The sequence below is a fragment of the Salmo salar genome, chromosome 22 (assembly GCF_965601325.2).
Source record: "Salmo salar chromosome 22, fSalSal1, whole genome shotgun sequence".
Classification (NCBI taxonomy): Eukaryota; Metazoa; Chordata; class Actinopteri; order Salmoniformes; family Salmonidae; genus Salmo; species Salmo salar.
The window spans coordinates 32,932,668-32,946,628 of NC_138312.1; positions in this window are offsets into that span (position 1 = coordinate 32,932,668).

The following is a 13,961-nucleotide window of genomic DNA, read 5'->3' on the forward strand; positions in this document are numbered from 1 at the left end:
TTATGTTGTAGCTTCAACAGTACAATATACCTAACAATACACACAATTCCTCCTCCCGCCCAGTATATAAATACACTGAACAAAAATATAAACGCAACATGCAACAATTTCAAAGATTTTACTGATTTACAGTTCATATAAGGAAATCAGTCAACTGAAATGAATGCATTAGTCCCTAATCTATGGATTTCACGACTGGAATACAGATATGGGTCTGTTGGTCACAGATACACTATATATAAAAGTATGTGGACACCCCTTCAAATTACTGGATTTGGCTATTTCAGCCACACCCGTTGCTGTCAAGTGTATAAAATTCAGCACACAGCCATGCAATCTCCATAGACAAACATTGACAGTACCAGTGGTGTAAAGTACTTAAGTAAAAATACTTTTAAGTACTACTTAAGTAGTTTTTTGGGGCATCTGTACTTTACTATTTATATTTTTGAAAACTTTTACTTTTACTCCACTACATTCCTTAAGAAAATAATGTACTTTACTCCTTTCATTTTCCCTGACACACAAAAGTAGTCATTACATTTAGAATGCTCAAGCATGCCAGAATTATGGCACATATAAATATAACGCTTTGTCATCCTGTAACGGCTGTCTTTGGGAAGAGAGGACCAAAACGCAGCGGGTTGCGTGCTCATCATTATATTTATTAAATAAATGAACACGAAAAAACGACGACAGGAAACAGTTTAGCAGGCTATACACATAACAGCAGTGCTAAAACACAACTACCCACAAAATCCCCAGGTGAAAACAAGCATCTAATATATGACTCCCAATCAGGAACAACGACGCGCAGCTGTTCCTGATCGGGAGCCACACAAACCACACAGAAATAGACAGACTAGAAAACCATAGAAAACCAACACTAGAACATATACTCAAACCCCAGACTACATTAACCAAACACCCCTTTAATAACACACACAACCCCAACCATACAAAACAAATACCCTTCTGCCACGTCCTGACCAAATATTAATACAATTACTCCCTCTGCTGGTCAGGACGTGACACATCCCTACTGTCTCTGATCTGGCGGACTCACGAAACACAACTACTGTGTTTGTAAATTATGTCTGAGTGTTGGAGTGTGCCCCTTTCTGTCCATAATTAAAAATTATATGAAAATAGTGCCGTCTGGTTTGCTTAATATAAGGATGTATAGCATTTACTTTTACCCAAGTATGACAATGTAGTACTTTTTCTACCACTGTACTTAAATACATTTAAAACCAGATACTTTTAGACTTTTACTCAAGTAGTATTTTATTGGGTAACTTTCACTTTTACTTGAGTCATTTTCTGTTAAGTTATCTTTACTTTTACTCAAGTATGACAATTCAGTATATTTCCACCACTGGGCAGTACAATGGCCTTATTGAAGAGCTCATTGACTTTCAACGCGACACCGTGATAGGATGCCACCTTACCAACAAGTCAGTTGTCAAGTTTCTGCCCTGATAGAGCTTCCCCGGTCAACTTTAAGTGCTGCTATTGTGAAGTGGAAACGCCTAGGAGCAACAACGGCTCAGCCGGGAAGTGGTAGGCCACACAAGCTAACAGAACGAGATCGCCGAGTGCTCAAGAGCATAGTGCGTAAAAATCATCTGTCCTTGGTTGCAACACTCACTACCGAGTTTCAAACTGCCTCTGGAAGTAAAGTTAGCACAATAACTGTTTGTCGGGAGCTTCGTGAAATGGGTTTCCATGGCCGAGCAGCCGCAAACAAGCCTAAGATCACCAGGCGCAATGCCAAGCGTAGGTTGGAGTAGTGTAAAGCTCGCTGCCATTAGACCCTGGAGCAGTGGAAACACGTTCTCAGGAGTGATAAATCAGCTTCACCATCTGGCAGTCCGACGGACGAATCTGGGTTCAGCAGGTGCCAGGAGAACGATACCTGCCCGAATGCCAACTGTAAATTTTGGTTGAGGAGGAATAATGGTCTGGGGCTGTTTTTCATGGTTCGGGCTAGGCCCCTTAGTTGCAATGAAGGGAAATATTAACGCTACAGCATACAATGGCATTCTAGACGATTCTGTGCTTACAACTTTGAGGCAACCGTTCGGGGAAGGCTCTTTCCTGTTCCAGCATGACAATGCCTCCGTGCACAAAGCAAGGTCCATATAGAAATGGTTTGTCGAGATGGGTGTGGAAGAACTTGATTGGCCTGCATAGAACCCCATCGAACACCTTTGTGATGAATTGAAACGCTGACTGCGAGCCAGGCCTAATTGCCCAAAATCAGTGCCCGAACTCACTAATGCTCATGGCTGAATGGAAGCAAGTCCCCAGAGCAATATTCCAAACTTGAAGGTCACTTTTTGCCCACTGAAGTCAGTTACGACACTGAACTGCAGTCAGGTCAAGACCCTTGCTAAGGACGATGAGCTTCCCTGAGACGGTTTTGAACAGTTTGTGCAGAAATTCTTTGGTTGTGCATACCCAGTTTCATCAAATGTCCGGGTGGCTGGTCTCAGACGATCCCGTATTTGAAGAAGCCATATATGAAGGTCCTGGTTTGGCGTGGTTACATGTGGTCTGCGGTTGTGAGGCGAGTTGGACGTACTGCCAAATTCTCTAAAACGATGTCGGAGGTGTCTTATGGTAGAGAAATGAACATTAAATTATCTGGCAACAGCTCTGGTGGACACTCCTGTACTCAGCATGCCAATTGCACTCTCTCTCAAAATGTGAGACAACTGTGGCATTGTGTTTTGTGACTAAACTGCACATTTTAGAGTGGCCTTTTATTGTCCCCAGTACAAGGTGCAACTGTGTAATGATCCTGTCAGGAGGATGGATTATATTTGCAAAGGAGAAAGGCTCAATAACAAGGATGTAAACAAATTTGTGCACAAAATCTGAAATAAATAATATTTTTGTGCATATTCAACATTTCTGGGATCTTTTATTTCAGCTCATGAAACATGGGACCAACACTTTACATTTTGAGTGTATATTTTTTCAGTGATTTAAAATGTATATAATGGCGTGTATTGACATTACGGACAGTTTATGAATAGGAAAGTTGTGTACAGCAGTATTTATATAGGTGGAGCCTTGACTACAATAGAGTATATACATATGAACAGTGCTTTCAGAAAGTATTCCTATCCCTTGAATGTTTCTACATTTTGTTGTGTCACTGGCCTACACAAAATACCCAATAATGTCAAAGTGGAATATGTTTATATAAATGTTTACAAATGACCAAAAAATGTAAAGCTGAAATGTCTTGAGTCAATAAGTATTCAAACCCTTTGTTATGGCAAGCCTAAATAAGTTCAGGAGTAAACATTTGCTTAACAAGTCACAATAATTTGCATGGACTCACTCTGTGTGCAATAATAGTCTTTAACATGGTTTTTGAATGACTACCTCATCTTTGTACCCCACACAATGCCTTGCAAAAGGGCACCTATTGGTAGATGGGTAAAAATAAAAATAAACACACATTGAATATCCATTTGAGCATGGTGAAGTTATTAATTACACTTTGGATGGTGTATCAATACACCCAAAACATGCATCCTGTTTGCAACTAGGCACTAAAGTAATACGGCAAAAAATGTGGCCAAGCAATTCAAAGTGTTATGTTTGGGGAAATTCCAACACAACATATTGCTGAGTACCACTCTCCAAATGATCAAGCATTGTGGTGGCTGCATCATGTTATGAGAATGCTTGTAATCGTTAAGGAATGGGGAGTTTATTCAGAATAAAAACTAAAAGGAATGGAGCTAAGCACAGGCAAAATCAGAGGAAAAGCTGGTTCAGTCTGCTTCCAGCAGACACTGGGAGATGAATTCACCTTTCAGCAGGACAATAACCTAAAACACAAGGCCAAATATACACTGGAGTTGTTTACGAAGATGACATTGAATGTTCCTGAGTGGCTTAGTTACAGTTTTGACTTAAATTGGCTTGAAAATCTATGGCAAGACTTGAAAATGGCTGTCAAGCAATGATCAACAACCAACTTGACAGAGCTTGAATAATTTCAAAACGATAATGTGCAAATATTGTACAATCCAGGTGTGCAAAGCTCTTAGAGACTTGCCTAGAAAGACTGGCAGCTGTAATCACTGCCAAAGGTGATTCTAACATGTATTGACTAAGAGGTGTGAATACTTACGTAAATTCAATTTCTGTATTTCCTTTGTCACTATGAGGTATTGTGTGTAGATTGGTGAGGGAAAAATATATTTAATACATTTTGAATTCAGGCTGTAACACAACTAAATATGGAATAAGTCAAGGGTTATGAATACTTTCTGAAGGGCAGCAGTCTCTAAGGTGCAGGGTAGAGTACCGGGTGGTAGCCGGCTAGAAACAGTGACTAAGTTCAGGGCAGGGTACTGGGCGGAGGCCGGCTAGTGCTGACTATTTAAAAGTCTGATGCCCTCGGTCCCTTCTTTGATGGACCTGTACTGTCTCCGCCTTCTAAATGGTAGCCGGGTGAACAGGCTGTGGCTCGGTTGGCTGAGGTGATACCAGGTGCTGTAGATGTCCTGGAGGGCAGGCAGTGTGCCTCCAGTAATGCGTTTGGCTGACCACAACACCCTCTGAAGAGCCCTGCGGTTGAGGACGGTGCAATTGCCGTACCAGGCGGTGATACAGACTGACAGGATGCTCTCAATTGTGCATCTGTATTAGTTCATGAGGGTCTTAGGGTCCAAGATTAATTTATTCAGCCTCCTGAGGTTGAAGAGGCACTGTTGCACCTTCTTCACCACACTGTCTGTGTGGATGGAGCATTTCAGGTTGTCAGTGATGTGCACGCTGAGGAACTTTTCACCCTCTCCTCTGTGGCCCCATCGATGTGGATGGGGGTGTGCTTTCTTTGCCTCCTCCTAAAGTCCACGATCAGCTCCTTCGTTTTGCTGACATTAAGTTGGTTATTTTACTTACACCACTCTGCCAAGGCCCTCATCTCCTCCCTGTAGGCTGTCTCGTCATTGTTGGTAATCAGGCCTACCACTGTTGTGTTGTCAGCAAACGTAATGATTGAGTTACCACAATCACACAATGAAACATACCACAGCCGCCGGGATGATTATTCTTTTTCCTGGAGAGTTCTTTATTCCTGTCCGTGCAATGGACAGAGTACCCTAATGGTTGAATGGACGGGGACAGTACATCCGGAGAAAGCTGTGATTCCGTAAAACAGAATATGTGACAGTCCCTGATGTCTCTCTGGAATGAAATCCTCGCCCTGAGCTTGTCTACTGTATTGTCCAGGGACTGAACGATAGCTGGTAACATACTCTGAAGCGTTGGATGGTATTCACACCTCCTGGGTCTGACTAGGAGCCCAGACCTTATTCCTCTTCTCTGTCAATGGCGTCTCGGGGCAGCCGCCGAGATGATTAGAATTACCTTGTGGGAGTTACAAACAAAGGATCACATTATACTGTATCTGAATATCTAAACAACATGGAGACAAACAAGCTTGATGTGTTGTATGCAGTCACAGTGAAGTTCTGTCCAATAGCTCCAACCCAAACGCAGCTGTTGGTAAAGTTCAAAACCAGTGTAAATGAGGAAAGAATGAGGTTTTGCAAATCAACTTCCATTAATAGGATATAAAAGAACACTACAAATAATGTTCAGAAATCTCAATCAGGGTAATAGCAGACAAAAAACTACCAATCATGTGGGTATGTTTGTGATATTAAATTCACAGTACTAGTCTATTCAGCAGTGATGGGTACTATGTCTGACAATTCCTCATGAATTTATTCTGCTGTTATTAGGGTTGCCAAAGGAGGGTATATCTCTGGTAACTTTCAAAGTTTAAACTACCCACATTTTTGTAACTTTAAAGTTAGTGGCCTTTTTGGGTACTTCAGATTATCACAAGTGTCTGTAATTATCTTTGGCCCTCTGTGTGACATTATTATATGTAAAATATATAAAATAATAAAATAAGCTGTCTTTGATATAAATATTTTGGTGCCAAACTGGTGGCATTTGTGAAAAATGTCAATAGCTGAAAGAGTTGCAAATGCCACTGTTGATTGGATATATTTTTTCCTTAATTAGGATATTTTCTCTTGAACCATATGGTCTATCAACTAGAAACGAATGGACAATATGTAGATACCAGACATGGATAGTATAGTATTATTCTATCACACATTCAATAGTCAGTCCTCTGGATATTGTAACAGAGAGATACATTTTGGCCCCTTAGAGGGGGAATGGCTGACTAGTCCTTGGCCATTGTCCTTTGTGCTTCCTTGTGTTCCTGGACCATTTGCAATGCAGCTCCAGGTGACAGAGAGCACATACATTAGGGCCAAGCCTACATTATCATAAACTGCCATAGATTACCTGTTAATTACCAAAATTACTGAAAGTTCTAGGTAACTTTGGTAAATTACCATTAGCTTTGCAAGCTGTCATGTTACATAGAAACATACATGAAACATATTGTACATCCAATCTCTTTTCTATTAAGAGTTCCTCAGAGAATTTGGACCCAGTCCAAGTTGGACCACCCCCCCTGTCCCCAAGGTCATTGCTCAGTGTCGCCGTCACTTGCTTGTCACACTCTGCACCCTCCACCCCTTTCCCCCCAGTCTGAAGGGCAATGATGAACCTGCTCACGTTCAGAGCTCCTAGGAGATGTGCTGGTGGCACACAATGTGACATCCTTCCCCTCTGACACACATACACACACACACACACACACATACACACACAGGTCTGCAGGGCAATGGACGGCTACAGGTGTTGTTAAGCATACGTCTCCATTGATGCAGCACTGATTAGCCACCCATAATGACTCTGACCTTTCCAGTGAAACTCCTTAAAGACTAAACATGATGCACAAACACCACTACCACACTGATAATTAAAATGAGGTACAGGGACAAGAATAGTCCAATTCAACAGCAACAAAACAAATGCTCAGAGCCCTAGGCATAGACACTATGACACCAGCTCTGTGCTCCCAACAAAGAGTTTACCGCAGGGATCCATTTCCATATTGCTATCAGCACTATTATGTTGCTGCAGTCATCCAGCACTGCATACAGTACCTTCAAATCAAATGTTATTGGTCAGATACACATATTTAGCAGATGTTATTGTGGGTGTAGAAAAATGCTTGTGTTCCTAGCTCCAACAGCGCAGTAGTGTCTAACAGTGCAGTAGCATCTAAAAACGGTTCACAACAATACATACAAATCTAAAAGTAAAAGAATGGAATTAAGAAATATATAAATATTCGATGGAGCAATGTCAGAGTGGCAATAACTAAAATACAGTACAATATAATACAGTATATAAATATGAAATGAGTAAAGCAGTATGTAAACATTATTTAACCATTATTAAAGTGACTAGTGTTCCATTATTAAAGTGGCCAGTGATTCCAAGTCTATGTATATAGGGCAGCAGCCTCTTAAGGTGCAGGGTTGCGTAACCGGCTGGAAGCCGGCTAGTGATGGCTATTTAACAGTCTGATGGCCTTAAGTTGGCAATCAGCTTTGATGCCCCAGCTTTGATGCACCTGTACTAGAGGTCGACCGATTAATCGGAATGGCCGATTAATTAGGGCCGATTTCAAGTTTTCATAACAATCGGTAATCGGTATTTTTGGACACCGATTACATTTTTATTTTTTTTACGCCTTTATTTAACTAGGCAAGTCAGTTAAGAACACATTCTTATTTTCAATGACAGCCTAGGAACGGTGGGTCAACTGCCTTATTCAGGGGCAGAATGACAGATTTTTACCTTGTCAGCTCGGGGATTCAATCTTGCAACCTTACGGTTAACTAGTCCAATGCTCTAACCACTTGCTTTACATTGCACTCCACGAGGAGCCTGCCTGTTATGCGAATGCAATAAGAAGCCAAGGTAAGTTGCTAGCTAGCATCAAACTTATCTTATAAAAAAACAATCAATCAATCATAATCACTAGTTAACTACACATGGTTGATGATATTACTAGTTTATCTAGGCCTGTCTTGCATTGCATATAATCAATGAGGTGCGCATTCGCGACTGTCATTGCTCCAACGTGTACCTAACCATAAACATCAATGTCTTTCTTAAAATCAATACACAAGTATATATTTTTAAACCTGCATATTTAGCTAAAAGAAATCCAGGTTAGCAGGCAATATTAACCAGGTGAAATTGTGTCACTTCTCTTGCATTCATTGCACGCAGAGTCAGGGTATATGCAACAGTTTAGGCCGTCTGGCTCATTGCGAACTAATTTGCCAGAATTTTACGTAATTATGACATAACATTGAAAATTGTGCAATGTAACAGGAATATTTAGACTTAGGGATGCCACCCGTTAGATAAAATATGGAACGGTTCCGTATTTCACTGAAAGAAAAAACGTTGTTTTCGAGATGATAGTTTCCGGATTCGACCATATTAATGACCTAAGGCTCATATTTGTGTGTTTATTATATTATAATTAAGTCTATGATTTGATATTTGATAGAGCAGTCTGACTGAGCGGTGGTAGGCACCAGCAGGCTCGTAAGCATTCATTCAAACAGCACTTTCGTGCGTTTTGCCAGCAGCTCTTCGCAATGCTTCAAGCATTGCGCTGTTTATGACTTCAAGCCTATCAACTCCCAAGATTAGGCTGGTGTAACCGATGTGAAATGGCTAGCAAGTTAGCCGGGTGCGCGCTAATAGCGTTTCAAACGTCACTCGCTTTGAGACTTGGAGTAGTTGTTCCCCTTGCTCTGCATGGGTAACGCTGCTTCGAGGGTGGCTGTTGTCGATGTGTTCCTGGTTCGAGCCCAGGTAGGAGCGAGGAGAGGGACGGAAGCTATACTGTTACACTGGCAATACTAAAGTGCCTATAAGAACATCCAATAGTCAAAGGTATATGAAATACAAATAGTGTAGAGAGAAATAGTCCTATAATTCCTATAATAACTACAACCTAAAACTTCTTACCTGGGAATATTGAAGACTCATGTTAAAAGGAACCACCAGCTTTCATATGTTCTCAAGTTCTGAGCAAGGAACTTAAACGTTAGCTTTTTTACATGGTACATATTGCACTTTTACTTTCTTCTCCAACACTTTGTTTTTGCATTATTTAAACCAAATTGAACATGTTTCATTATTTATTTGAGGCTAAATTGATTTTATTGATGTATTATATTAAGTTAAAATAAGTGTTCATTCAGTATTGTTGTATTTGTCATTATAACAAATAAATAAAAAATAAAAAAATCGGCCGACTAATCAGTATCGGCGGTTTTTGGCCCGCCAATAATCGGTAGCGGTATCGGCGTTGGGAAAAAAAATCATAATCGGTCGACCTCTAACCTGTACTGACCTAGCCTTCTGCATGATAGCGGGGTGAACAGGCCATGGCTCGGGTGGTTAATGTCCTTGATAATTTTTTTGGCCTTCCTGTGACATCGTGTGCTGTAGGTGTGCTAGAGGGCAGGTAGTTTGCCCACGGTGATGCGTTGGGGAGAATTCGCCACCCTCTGGAGAGCCCTGCAGTTGCAAGCGGTGCTGTTGGTCGTACCAGGCGGTGATACAGCCCGACAGGATGCTTTCAATTTCAATCTGTAAAAGTTTGTGAGGGTTTTAGGGGACAAGCCAAAAGTCTTCAGCCTCCTGAGGTTGAAGAGGCTCTGTTGCGCCTTCTTCACCACATAGTCTGTGTTGGTGGACCATTTCAGATCGTCAGCGATGAGTACGCCAAGGAACTTGAAGCTTTCCACCTTCTCCACTGCGGTCCCATCGATGTGGATAGGGGCGTGCTCCCTCTGCTGTTTCCTGAAGTCCATAATCAGCTCCTTTGTTTTGTTGACGTTGAGTGAGAGGTTATTTTCCTGGCACCACTCTCCCAATGCCCTCACCTCCTCCCCTGTAGGCTGTCTCGTCATTGTTGGTAATCAGGCCTACTATTGTCTTGTCGTCTGCAAACTTGATGATTGAGTTGGAGGCGTGCATGGCCACGCAGTCATGGGTGAACAGAAGGGGGCTGAGCACGCATCCATGTGGATCCCTGTGTTGTTTCATATGTTCACCACTGGGGGGCCGCCCATCAGGAAGTCCAGGACCCACTTGCACAGGGTGGGTTTCAGACCCTGGGCCCCGAGCTTAATGATGAGCTTGGATGGTACTATGGTGTTGAATGCTGAGCTATAGTCAATGAACAGCATTCTTAGATAGGTATTCCTCTTGTCCAGATGAGATAGGGCAGTGTGCAGTGCGATGGCGATTGCATTGTCTTTGGATCTATTTGGGCGGTAAGCAAATTGTAGTGGGACTAGGGTTTCAGGTAAGGTAGAGGTGATATGATCCTAAATTAGCCTCTCAAAGGACTTCATGATGACAGAAGTGAGTGCTATGTGGCGACAGTCATTTAGTGCAGTTACCTTTGCTTTCTTGGGTACAGGAACAATTGTGGACATCTTGAAGCAAGTGGGGACAGCAGAATGGGACAGGGAGAGAATGAATATGTCCGTGAACACTCCAGCCAGCTGGTCTGTGCATGCTCTGAGGATGCGGCTAGGGATGCCGTCTGGACCGGCAGCCTTGCGAGGGATAACACATTTAAATGTCTTATGTCAGCCACGGAGAAGGAAAGCCCACAGTCCTTGGTAGCGGGACGCGTTGGTGGCACTGTGTTGTCATCAAAGCGGGCGAAGAAGGTGTTTAGCTTGTCCGGAAGCAAGACGTCAGTGTCCACGACGTGGCTGGTTTTTCCTGTGTAGTCCATAATTGTCTGTAGACCCTGCCACACACGTCTCGTGTCTGAGCTGTTGAACTGTGACTCCACTTTGTTTCTGTAGTGATGTTTTGCGGCCATATTCCCAGTCACCTTGCCATGGCTAAATGGCTACCCGGAACATATCCCTGTCCGCGTGATCAAAACAATCTTGAAGCATGGATTCCGATTGGTTAGACCAGTGTTGAAAAGACCTTAGCACGGGTAATTCCTGTTTGAGTTCCTGCCTATAGGAAGGGAGGAGCAACATTAAGTTGTGATTAGATTTGTTCAATGGGGGGCAGGGGAGGGCCTTGTAGGCATTTCAAAAAGTTGAGTAGCAGTGGTCCAATGTTTAACCAGCGCGAGTACTACAGTCAATGTGTTGGTCTAACTTCGGAAGCGCTTTCCCCAAATTTGCTTTGTGAAAATCCCCAGCTACAATAAATGCGGCCTCAGGAAATGTGGTTTCCAGTTTGCATAAAGTCCAGTGTAGTTCCTTGAGGGCCGTAGTGGAATCGGCTTGAGGGGGAATATACACGGCTGTGACTATAACCAAAGAGAATTCTCTTGGGAGGTAATACAGTCGGCATTTGATTGTGAGGTAATCTAGGTCGAGTGAACAAAAGGACTTGAGTTTCTGTATTAATCATGAGTGGTTAATCATGAAACATACACCTCCGCCTTTATTCTTCCCGGAGAGTTCTTTATTCTTGTCTGCGCGAAGGACTAAGAACCCAGATGGCTGTACGGATGGGGGCAGTATATCCCTGGGGCTTAGGATAGTCGAGGTAATATGTACATCTACAGTTGAAGTCGGAAGTTTACATACACCTTAGCCAAATACATTTAAACTCAGTTTTTCACAATTCCTGACATTTAATCCTTGCAAAAATTCCCTGTCTTAGGTCAGTTAGGATCACCACTTTATTTTAAGAATGTTAAATGTCATAATAATAGTATAGAGAATGATTTATTGCAGCTTTTATTTCTTTCATCACATTCCCAGTGGGTCAGAAGTTTACATACACTCAATTAGTATTTGGTAGCATTGCCTTTAAATTGTTTAACTTGGGTCAAACGTTTCAGGTAGCCTTCCACAAGATTCCCACAATAAGTTGGGTGAATTTTGGCCCATTCCTCCTGATAGAGCTGGTGTAACTGAGTCAGGTTTTTTAGGCCTCCTTGCTCGCACACACTTTTTCAGTTCTGCCCACAAACTTTCTATAGGGTTGAGGTCAGGGCTTTGTGATGGCCACTCCAATACCTTGACTTTGTTGTCCTTAAGCCATTTTGCCACACCTTTGGAAGTATGCTTGGGGTCATTGTCCATTTGGAATACCCATTTGCGACCAAGCTTTAACTTCCTGACTGATGTCTTGAGATGTTGCTTCAATATAGCCACATAATTTTTCATCCTCATGATGCCATCTATTTTGTGAAGTGCACCAGTCCCTCCTGCAGCAAAGCACCCCCACAACATGATGCTGCCACCTCTGTGCTTCACGGTTGGGATGGTGTTCTTCGGCTTGCAAGCCTCCCCCTTTTCCCTCCAAACATAACAATGGTTATTATGGCCAAAGAGTTCTATTTTTGTTTCATCAGACCAGAGGACATTTCTCCAAAAAGTATGATCTTTGTCCCCATGTGCAGTTGCAAACCATGGCCTGGCTTTTTTATGGCTATTTTGGAGCAGTGGTTACTTCCTTGCTGAGCGGCCTTTCAGGTTATGTCGATATAGGACTCGTTTTACTGTGGATATAGATACATTTGTACCCGTTTCCTCCAGTATCTTCACAAGGTCCTTTGCTGTTGTTCTGGGATTGATTTGCACTTTTTGCACCAAAGTACATTAATCTCTAGCAGCCAGAACGCGTCTCCTTCCTGAGCAGTATGATGGCTGTATGGTCCCCTGGTGTTTATACTTGGGTACTATTGTTTGTACAGATGAACGTGGTACCTTCAGGGTTTGGAAATTGCTCCCAAGGATGAACCAGACTTGGGGAGGTCTACATTTTTTTTCTGAGGTCTTGGCTGATTTCTTTTGATTCTCCCATGATGTCAAGCAAAGAGGCACTGAGTTTGAAGGTAGGGCTTGAAATACATCCACAGGTACACCTCCAATTGACTCAAATGATGTCAATTATCCTATCAGAAGTGTCTAAAGCCATGACATCTTTATCTGGAATTTTCCAAGCTGTTTAAAGGCATGGTCAATTTAGTGTATATAAACTTCTGACCCACTGGAATTATGATATAAGTGAAATAATCTGTGTCATGCACAGAGTAGATGTCCTAACCGACTTGCCAAAACTGTAGTTTGTTAACAAGAAATGTATGGAGTGGTTGAAAAACAAGTTTTAATGACTCCAACCTAAGTGTATGTAATCTTCCGACTTCAACTGTAGGTAGATATAAAGTGACTATGCATGGAGAATAAACAGAGAGTAGCAGCAGCGTAAAAATGCAAATAATCCGGGTAGCCATTTGATTAGCTGTTAATGAGTCTTATGGCTTGGGGGTAGAAGCTGATCAGAAGCCTTTTGGACCTAGACTTGGCGTTCCAGTACCGCTTGCCGTGCGGTAGCAGAGAGAACAGTGTATAACTAGGGTGGCTGGAGTTTTTGGCAATTTTTTAGGGCTTTCCTCTGACACCGCCTGGTATAGAGGTCCTGGATGGCAGGAAACTTGGCCCCAGTGATGTAATGGGCCTGTACACACTATCCTCTGTAGCGCCTTGCGGACGGAGGCCGCAAGTTGCCATACCAGGCAGTGATGCAACCAGTTAGGATGCTCTCGATGGTGCAGCTGTAAAACCTTTTGAGGATCTGAGGACCCATGCCAAATCTTTTCAGTCTCTTGAGGGGGAATAGGCGTTGTCGTGCCCTCTTCACGACTGTCTTGGTGTGTTTGGACCATGATAGTTTGTTGGTGATGTGGACACCAAGGAACTTGAAGCTCGTAACCTGCTCCACTACAGCCCCGTCGATGAGAATGGGGATGTGCTCGGTCCTCCTTTTTCTGTAGTCCACAATCATCTCCTTTGTCTTGATCACGTTGAGGGAGAGGTTTTTTTCCTGGCACCACACTGCGAGGTCTTTGAACTCCTCCCAACAGGCTGTCTCATCGTTGTTTGTGATCCTTGCCCTGAGCTTGTCTACTTTATTATCCAGAGACTGAACATTAGCGAGTAATATACTCGGAAGCGATGGATGGTGTGCATGCC